The sequence below is a fragment of the Lolium rigidum genome, chromosome 7 (genome assembly GCF_022539505.1).
Source record: "Lolium rigidum isolate FL_2022 chromosome 7, APGP_CSIRO_Lrig_0.1, whole genome shotgun sequence".
NCBI classification, from domain to species: Eukaryota; Viridiplantae; Streptophyta; class Magnoliopsida; order Poales; family Poaceae; genus Lolium; species Lolium rigidum.
In genome coordinates this window covers 116,140,938-116,151,271 of record NC_061514.1, presented here as the reverse complement: position 1 = coordinate 116,151,271, position 10,334 = coordinate 116,140,938, and positions in this window count along the sequence as shown.

Below are 10,334 nucleotides of genomic sequence, written 5' to 3'. Positions count from 1 at the left end.
CGGAGAAAGAGGGGTTATATTGGAAGACAACGAAGAAGAAGAGGATAGTGACAACTATCCCTTATTCACCGAAGACGGTGGTAGTAGAATGGGGGAAGACGAAGCTGAAGAAGAGCTCATTTTCGATGAGCCGATTTTTGATGACCCGGATGACGATTTGGGTCGGGCCATTCTTGATGCGAAGATGAACTGCGGAAATGAAAAGGAGAGGTTGAAGTTGGAGAAAATGTTAGAGGATCACAACAAACTGTTGTACCCAAATTGCGAAAATGGTCGGAAAAAGCCGGGTACCACGCTGGAATTGCTGCAAGTGGAAGGCGGAGAATGGTACTTCGACAAGGGATTTGAAAAGTTGCTGAAAATAATAAAGAAGATGCTTCCAGGGGAGAACGTGTTGCCCTCTAGCACGTACGAAGCAAAGAAGGTTGTCTGCCCTCTAGGATTAGAGGTGCGGAAGATACATGCATGCATCAATGATCGCATCCTCTACCGCGGGGAGTACGAGAATTTGAATGCATGCCCGGTATGTAGTGCATTGAGGTATAAGATCGAGGCGAGATGACCCCGGCGATGTTGAGGGTGAGTCCACCCCCGGGAAGAGGGTTCCTGCGAAGGTGATGTGGTATGCTCCTATAATACCACGGTTGAAACGTTTGTTCCGGAACAAAGAGCATGCCAAGTTGTTGCGATGGCACAAAGAGGACCGTAAGAAAGATGTGATGCTCGAGACACCCCGCCGACGGGTCGCAGTGGAGAAAAATCGACAGAGAGTTCAAGTCATTTTCAGATGACGCAAGGAACTTAAGATTTGGTCTAAGTACGGATGGCTTTAATCCTTTCGGGGAGCAGTAGCTCCAGCTCATAGCACTCGGCCGGTGACTCTATGTATCTATAACCTTCCTCCTTGGTTGTGCATGAAGCGGAAGTTCATTATGATGCCGGTGCTCATCCAGGGCCCGAAGCAACCCGGCAACGACATTGATGTGTACTCGAGGCCATTGGTTGAAGAACTTTTAGAGTTGTGGCGTGACGAAGGTGTACCTGTGTGGGATGAGCACGAACAAAAGGAATTTAACCTACGAGCGTTGTTATTTGTAACCATCAATGATTGGCCTGCTCTTGGTAACATTTCAGGGCAGTCAAACAAGGGATACAATGCATGCACACACTGTTTAGGTGAGACTGATAGTATTTATTTGGGAAACAAGAATGTTCTCGACAAGACACAACCGATTACGCCTTGGCTGAACAAGCATATCAATTTGTTCAAGGGAAAGATTTGGTCGAGAATCTCAGGAAGCTACCAACACGTATGCGTAGCTTGCATTCGTGGTACCTTAATGCCTCAAAGGAAGGGATCGAGACTATCATGGTGCGAGTTAGGGAAGAGCACTACTTCCAGGAATACCGTGTGAACGTTGACTTCAACGAGCTTTTCCAGCTTATACAATCTCCGGGCCCTCGACAAATCTATCATCGGTTCCTATTGTCCGTAAGTGATTTATTTAATTTGAGAAGTCTTTAGCTCAGCTCGTTCATTGTCCGCAGATTATAATCCTTTGTGCGCTATATTATGCAGATCGAAGATACTCGAATGCAAAAGGGATGAAATCACGAACATTGGGTTCATTGATCCGCACACAATGCATGTTAAAACCATAGAAGATCCCGTCTATAACAAGGATACACCGGAGACTTTGCTAAGGTTTTTGAAGCGACAACGTGACAAAAACCTAATAATTTGGCCTTACAACTTCCGATGAGTCTTACCTGTCTTATAACACATTATATTTTGCTCACCGTATGTCAAAATTTTAACTAATGCCTTATATATATGACACTACATATTTAAACGTGCGTAGGTTTCACTTTATTCTTCTCGTCATCAATATGCAAACTGGAGAAGTTGAAGTCTTTGACTCACTAAGCAAAGAACCGGAACTATACTTGTCTTGTTATTTAATGCTCAAAAGGTAATTTTAATTGTTATCGGTTTGTTTCGTTAATTTCCTGCTATGAACTAATTGATAACTCTTTTATGCATTTTCTTTTGTCGGGCAGCGTATGGGCAACTTTCATCAAGGAAGATACGTCCCATGAATGGCCACGGAGGCTGCGATGGAAGGCGAAAGTAAGTAGTACTACCTAGGTCCACACAACTTTAATTATCATACTTGACTATTGTTTGATTGACTTATATTCTTGTAAAGAAATGCCCGCAACAACCACAAGGGACTGATCTCTGTGGATTCTACGTTTGCGAGTACATCCACAGAATTGTCAGCGAGAGAATTAATAATGCAAGAAATAAAGAGGTACGAAAACAATATTCACAAATTTGTTTTCTTATCATAAGTTGTGCTGAGTTTCAGTAATAGTTGTTTCATTCTGGTTTGAATATATATATACACACACACATATCTCATGTACTCATTTGTATCTTATTCTTTTATAGTTGGCAACAAAGCGGAACAAGCTCTCAATCGATGACCGCTTCATAGCAATAGCCGAGGAATTGGCGGGATTCTTCCTTCAGGACGTCATACCACCATTCGCGAGTTCCACTATGAATGAAGATGTACATGTTACATATATAGTTGACTCGAAGAGTACCACTATGCTACATGTAATATATAGAGTACGGCTCGGAGAGTACCACTACTATGCATGAAGATCGATCTTCATGCATAGTGCTTCTTAATTTGCGATCTTATGCAATTACATGTGTGTTATATTATATGCACCAACTTGCTATGCATCATATTGATCTTCATGTACTTCAATAAACCCAAACGCGTTTCTGGTGCATCGACGCGATATGAAACAAACCGATATCCCTAAACCCCTCCAAAAACCCTAAAACTTCAATTCTCGCCGCGGCGAGATTCGGGCAAATTCCCTGCCGCGGGGGAACCTTTGGTACCGGTTCGTATTACCAACCGGTACCAAAGATCCTTAGCCCTGAGCTCTCCTGGTGGCCCACGTGGAGGCCCCTTTTATACCGGTTCGTAAGCAACCGGTACGAAAGGGGGGGCTTTAGTGCCGAATAATTTGTACCGGTTGCAAAACCGGTACGAATGCCCCTCTGGAACCGGTACGCATGAGAGATTTTCTACTAGTGCAACCTCGCCGCCGGGATCCTCCACCCGTCTCGCCTGGCTTCTGTAGCTCCGCTGCAGCAGGAGGCTGCCAAGACCCTCGTCGACGGCTTATCTTCCAGATGTGAGGAGGCGGCCGTTCGCATCCGCGGGCCCGTCACCAACGCTGCGTTCGCGCTCTCCGCGCGCCTGTGCTTCGGGGATGCGGTGGACGCCAACCTCCGGCGCGCCATGGGCCAAGTAAGGCGTGACTCCATGGTCGTCATCGGGGAGCTCGGCCCCAGGTTCGACGGCTCGATGATGTCCAAGTTTGTCAACTGGAGGGGGCTTAACCGGATCTCCGCCTTGCTCGACCGGCAGGCCGAGCTGTACCGCCCCCAGATCGCGGAGGCACGGAGGCAGTCACAGTCATCTCATCCTCGGCTTTGCGGCGATGTCGTCCCAACATATGTCGACTCCCTCGTTGCTCTCCGCGTTCCCGACGACGACGGCGATGATGATGCCCCTAACGGCGATGGCCGTCGCCCGCTCCGAGAGACCGAGGTGGTCGGGCTTTTGTTCGAGTTGCTCGGCGCAGGCACAGGGTCGGTGGTGGCCTGTGTCGAGTGGACCCTCGCCCACCTCGTGGACCAACCGGACGTCCAAAGCAAGCTACACCACGAGATCATCCACGCCGAGGGCTCCGGGAAGAGCCTCCGCAGCATGCCATACATGAATGCCGTGGTGCTCGAGAGCCTCCGCATGCACCCGCCGGTTCCGTTCACCTTGCGCGGCGCCCGTGGCGAGGGCGCCAAGGCGCTTGGCGTGCCGGCCGACGACTTGAGGGTGTTCTTCAATTTAGGCCACATCGGAAGGGACAAGAAAACTTGGACGGACCCCAACGAGTACCGGCCGGAGCGGTTCCTTCCCTTGGGCGAGGCGGAGCACGTCGGCCCAACGCCGGGCCAAAAGGAGATAAGAATGATGCCGTTCGGTGCGGGGCATAGGCACTGCCCTGGCGTCGGCATGGGAATGATGCTCATTAAGTGTTTTCTTGCCGCCCTCGTCCGCGAGTTTGAGTGGGCGCCGTCGGCTCAAGGCCGTTCCGGCGGCATTGACATGACAGAGCTAGACGGGTTTCAGGATGGGAATGGGCCGGGTCGACCCGGCGGGTCGCCGACCCGACCCTAAAAGTTGGGGCCAATGGGTCGCGTGGGTCGGCCCTAAAAAAGATTTGGGCCAATAGGGCCGGCATCGATTGACCCGCTGGGTCGGTCGGGTCAACCCACCTCGTATACACATTAGGCAGCAGCTATGTCTGAATCGTCGCCCCGACCTTGTCTTGCTGACGGCGCGCGATGTGTCCCCAGCGCCTCACTCCATCACTAGCTGAACTAAGCTTCTCAAGCAATGTCAGAACTAAATCGAGTCTGGAACTGCCTAAAAGGCTAAATCGAGCTGCCTAATTCTATAGCTGTCACGACTCCTCTAGTACTGTGTCTATTCGTTGGCAAGAATGATTGCACAAGTATTGCATATGTGACACATACAGAAATGTTTAACGGAGAATGATGGTCCCTCAAGCAAAAAACGTTTACCGGAAATATGATGGTCACGTAATCGTTTGAAACATTATTAACAGGAACATACTTTGCATACTCTAATGATACATAGGTGAAATAGTCACTGCCTATATATAATGACTGCATAATCTGTTACATTTTTTTAGCGAATCAAGACAACCAAAAAAAATGCATAGAATTCGGGTCGGCCCCAGATACCCATCGGGCCAGCGAGGCCAATACTAATTTTAAATTGGGTCGGCCCGTGGCCCTGCAATTTGGCCTTGAGGCCACAGGGGCCAGGGCCAAGGCCAGGTCCGGGTCGGCCCGTTCCCATCCTGAGACGGGTTCCTGAAAATGATGAAGACGCCAATTTCAGCGAGTGTCACGCGACGCCGTTAATCATCGTATATCCTTCATAAAAGTCCGGCCATTTCTTCATTTGCATGCACGGATTTACCCACGGTATGCATGTTAGTCAGGGATAGACTCTGACTTTGCTTCAGCAAACAGACACTTTCCATCCTAATAAAAGAGTTATTATTATTTTGCCAAAAATCATTCGGCCTAGCGATATTAGGCAGTATAGGCCTATTCGTTTGATTAATGTGATATTTAAGGTCACCATAAAAATCTTGACAATAAGGGTGTCTAAAATTATCCATAAATACATTAAGCCTACCCAAACTGTTTTTATCCCTGGCACTAGAACTATCCACGATGGAGTTGTAGTAGTTCTGCATGAGGTTTTGCATGAGTTAAAATCGTCGGGTAACATGGCCTTATCATTAAGCTGGCTTTTGGTCTTGATCAATTGGATACGTCAGGTGTTCAGACTGGAAGGATATGCATTAACATTAATGATGTTAATGGAAGCTTCAGAACCTGTAAGGGGCTCCGACAGTCCCCCATTTTGTTTAACCAAATTGCTGACATTTTTGGGAGTCTTTTGAACTCTGCTAAAACCAGTGGTCATCTTGGGGGCTGGTTTCGAACTTAATTTCTGGTGGGATATCTCACCTACAGTATGCTGACGATACCATGTTATTAATTGACAATGACGATGAGAGTGTCCGAACTGTGAAATTTATTCTGTATTGTTTTGAAGCAATGTCTGGCCTTCGCATTAATTACTGGAAAAGTGAATTTTTCGGTGTTTGTGTGGCACAAAGGGAACTAGATAGTAGATAGAATTGCTATGATGCTTAATTAATTGGAGGTAGGGAAGTTTCCTATCATTTATTTAGGTCTCCCCGTTAGTTGAGACAAAATCTTAGTTAAAGATTTGGATTTTGTCCCTCAAAAACTAACAAAAATAATTAGCGAATGGCTGTTGTGCACAAGCCTCTTCTGGTTGGGGGTGGGGGGGGGGGGGTATCTTGATTGATTCCTGCCTTGATAACTTGGCTAATTATGCTATGGGTTTGTTTCTTTTGTCGAAAGGAACCAATTATAAAATGGATATGATCAGAGCTAGATTTTTTTTGTAAGGGTGCGGTGATAATAAAAAGTATCATATGGGTAAATAGGACTTGTTGTGCATACCTATAGAATTTGGTGGCTTGGGCTTCACTGATTCTCGAACTAGAAACATTTGCTTGCTAAGCAAATGGATTTATAAACTAGAAGAGGGGTGTCAAGATTTGAGTTGTCAATTGCTTAGAAACAAGTACATGCGAGGTGCTGGTTTTTACCAATCCGACAGTTCTCGGGGTTCCCAATTTTGCAAAACTCTTCATAAAATCAATTTTTAGTTCAAAAAAGGAACTTACTATGAGGTGGGGAATGGGTGGAGTCTGTTTTTCTCGCATGAAGTATGGTTAGGAGACTTTCCGTTGAAAACTTGTTTCCCTTTGGTCTTTTCATGTTGTGAACAGAAAGACAAAACTGTTGCCAAAATTGTAATGGGAAATCGTGGGGTTTGTCTTTCAACAGATCGTTTGGCCCTGATGAGGTCCAGGAATGGTAGGAGTTTTCTACTCTCCTTGCTAACGTGAGTTTTTCTATTTCAATGGACAAAGTTGAATGGCCTTTGGATGCTAAAAAAAGTATTCTCTGCCAGGTCTCTATACAGGTTTATTTTGAATCCTGATGTTAGGGACTTGAGGATGCTAGGTATGTGGAAAGCAAACTGTCCTTTGAACAAAAAAAATCAAATGGATGTGTTTTAGGGGGAAAGTGCAATCTGCATCTCAGCTGGCCTTGCGCGGTTGGCCTAGGAATGTGTTGTGCACTTGTTGTGGTGTGGAGGAGGATGTGGACCATATTATTTTCCTTTGCCCATTAGCGAAGTTTGTTTGGTGTGTCAAAAGGGAGGCTTTTGGTAAGCTATACTTGCATGGGTGTAGGAATAACTTTGTGGATATTTTCCTCACTTGCTAGGAAACATATACAATCATATTTCCTGGTTCTTGGTAGCAGCTGTTTTCTGGTCCTTGTGGCTTACGAGAAACAAACGCATTTTTAAGCATAAAGTGTCGTTTTCTCCTTTTCACCGATATACAAGGCTTTTTCTCTAATGTTGCAGTGGAAGCCGCTGGTCGGTGCCAAGAAGCTATTAAGGATTGAAGACATGATGCTGAAGCTTTACTCCAAGATCAAAAAGCTGAATCCTAGGAGAGCTGATGATCGTGGCGGGAACAGAACAACATGAGGTTGCGGGTCTTTACATTTGTTCTATACCTCCTTGTAGCTTTCACAGGTGTTTTTTGTGTGAAGAGATATTAGGTTTGAAGGGTTGTGTTCCCTTGCTTCGTTTAATTTGCTGCCTTTCAGGTGTGGTTCTATGTTTAGTTCACAGGAGGTTGCAAGTTTTTTTTCTTTTTTGTGTTGTAAGATACTGTAAAGCTTTCAATATAAGCTAGGTCTGAGAGGTCTTTTGATCCAAAAATAAAATAGCTATTATAGGGTGCATCAAATTATTCTGAATCGTTAATTTTTCATGATCCAACAGCCCACGTCGGCAGTACTAGAAGAGAATTCATGTAGTATACTTAGCCACCATGGGCATTTTAAGAAGTTCCTTGATATAAATCATTTAGGTAGTTTTCCTGAAAAAGGCAATTTATGAAGGGTATAGTTGGAGTTTTCATGTTGTCCCATACATCGTGTCCCTAGTCCACAAATAGAACCTGATCATCAGTTCATCACACAATCATGTATGTCGTCGATGATTTGCCGTTGCCGCCGCCCTCATTGTTGCCCTTGATACGTCTGAAACATATCTATAATTTTTGATGCTCCATGCTTGTTTTACACCAATTCCTATGTGTTTTCCTTACACTTCGATGCACTTTTATATGATTTCCGGCACTAACCTATTAACAAGATGCCACAGTGTCAGTTCCCTGTTTTCTGCTATTTTTGTATTTCAGAAAAGTTGTACATGAAATATTCTCGGAAGTGGACGAAAAAAAAAGCCGAAGTCAATATTTTACCGAAATGAAGACGAAATCTGGAGGGGGGACGAAGTGGCGCCACAAGGCGGCCAGACCACCCCATGGCGCGGCCTAGGTGTGGCCCGCGCCTAGGTGTGGTGTGGGGCCCTAGACACCCCACCGACCTAAATCCTCCGCTTATTTATTCACGATCTCGGGAAAACCCTGGATACCCGAGCCTACATCCACGAAAAGTTCCGTCGCGGCCACCATTGCGGAACCCATCTCGGGGGGTTCTGAAACTCTTCTCGGCACCCCGCCGGAGGGGGAAATCATTTCCGGAGGCATCTACATCGCCATGCCCGCCTCCGAAGTGATGCGTGAGTAGTTCATCCCTGGACCATGGGTCCATAGCAGTAGCTAGATGGTTGTCTTCTCCAATTTGTGCTTCATGTATAGATCTTGTGAGTTGCCCTACAGGATCAAGATCATCCTTATGTAATCCTACATGTTGTGTTTGCTGAGATCCGATAAATATTGTATACTATGTTGAGGTCGATTATATATTAATGTCATATGTTATTTGTGACCTTGCATGCTCTCCGTTGCTAGTAGATACTCTGGCCAAGTAGATGCTTGTGACTCCAAGAGGGGGTATTTATGCCCGATAGTAGGTTCATGCCTCTAGTAATCTGGGAGAGTGACAATAACTTCTAAGATTGTAGATGTGTTGTTGCTACTAGGGAGAAAACAACAATGTTTTATCCAAGGGTAATTCTATTGTTTAATTTACACACATTGCTTAATGCGATAATCTGTTGCTTGCAACTTAATACTGAAAGGGATTCAGACGATAACCGGAAGGTGGATTATTTGTCCTTGACGCAGTTGGATTATGGTCTATGTATTATGTTGTAATGCCCAAACAAATCTCATAGTAATCATCTTGTCATGTATGATCGATATTCTATCAATTTCCCAGCTGTAATTTGTTCAACCAACATGCTATTTATCTTTATGAAGAGACACCTCTAGTGAACTGTGGACCCCAGTTCTTCCCTTTACACTGATAAATTCAACCAGTGCAATCATGTTATGTTACTTACTGCAATTTATGTTCTTTTTAATTACTGCAAACATCTCTTTCCACTCGATACGTCTAATCCTTTGTGTTCAGTAAACCGGTGAGATTTTGCAACCTCACTGTAAGTTGGGGCAAAGTACTTTGGTTGTGTTGTGTGCAGGTTCCACGTTGTTGCTGACGTCAGTAGTTCGCCCTGCCACTAGTCAGCCAGCAACACCTTCAGAAGTCACGCCTTTCACCTACTGGTCAATTAAGCCTTGGTTTCGTATTGAGCAAAAACTTGCTGTTGTGCTCATCACACCTTCCTCTTGGGGTTTTCTAACCGCTTCCACAACAACGCTCAGCAAGATTGTCTAGCGCCATCACCGGAGCACCATCAGGATTTTCTAGCGCCGTTGCCGGGGAGAAAGAGGATTTCTGCAAGGGGAGTCTCTCATCTCCAATCTCTTTACTTTGTTATTGTTTGCTTAGTTTACTTTATTTTGTTTTGTTTTCTTCATTATAACAAAAACATAAAAAATAGTTTCATTTATAGTCGTCTTTATATCAAAACACACACACACACACAAAAATTTAGTTGCTATTATAGTTGTTATTTCTGTTGCTTAGTTTTAATTTTGCTAAAATGAGTATTTCTGAAGTTGAGGTTCGTTCTTTTAAGCAACAAGGGGGAGAAAGTTTGAAAGATGCTTGGTACAGAATAAGTAATGATTTTCATACGTGTACTAAAAAATATTCTACCATGATCCTCCTTAGAAATTTTTATGTTGGTTTAACCAGCTGGAATAGATATATTTTGGATACTCTCACGGGGGGTAATTTTCTGGGTACTCCCGCTTCGGAAGCCTGCAATTTAATTGAAAGCTTGGTACGAATCTCACCTACTAATGTTGTTAAAACTGAGAACACTTTGGAAGATGTTATAGAAAGACTAAGCTCTCTAGAGAAAAGTTTGCCAAATTGCCTTGGTAATACTAGCCGAATTAATGAATCCATAGAAAGTATTGATAAAAGAGTCGCTGTTTTAGAAGCTAGCAATACCCATAATAAGATAAATCTTAGGAAGCTAGAGGAAGCTATGGAAACTTTAAGTTCAACTTTTTCTTCTCTTGGGTTTAAGAAGGATAAAACCTTTGTGGTAAAAGAGCAAAAATTTATGTATGTTCCAAAGGCACCTAAATCAAAATCCCATAATATGTTTAAAATTGATAAAAACTTTTAGTACAACTAAGAG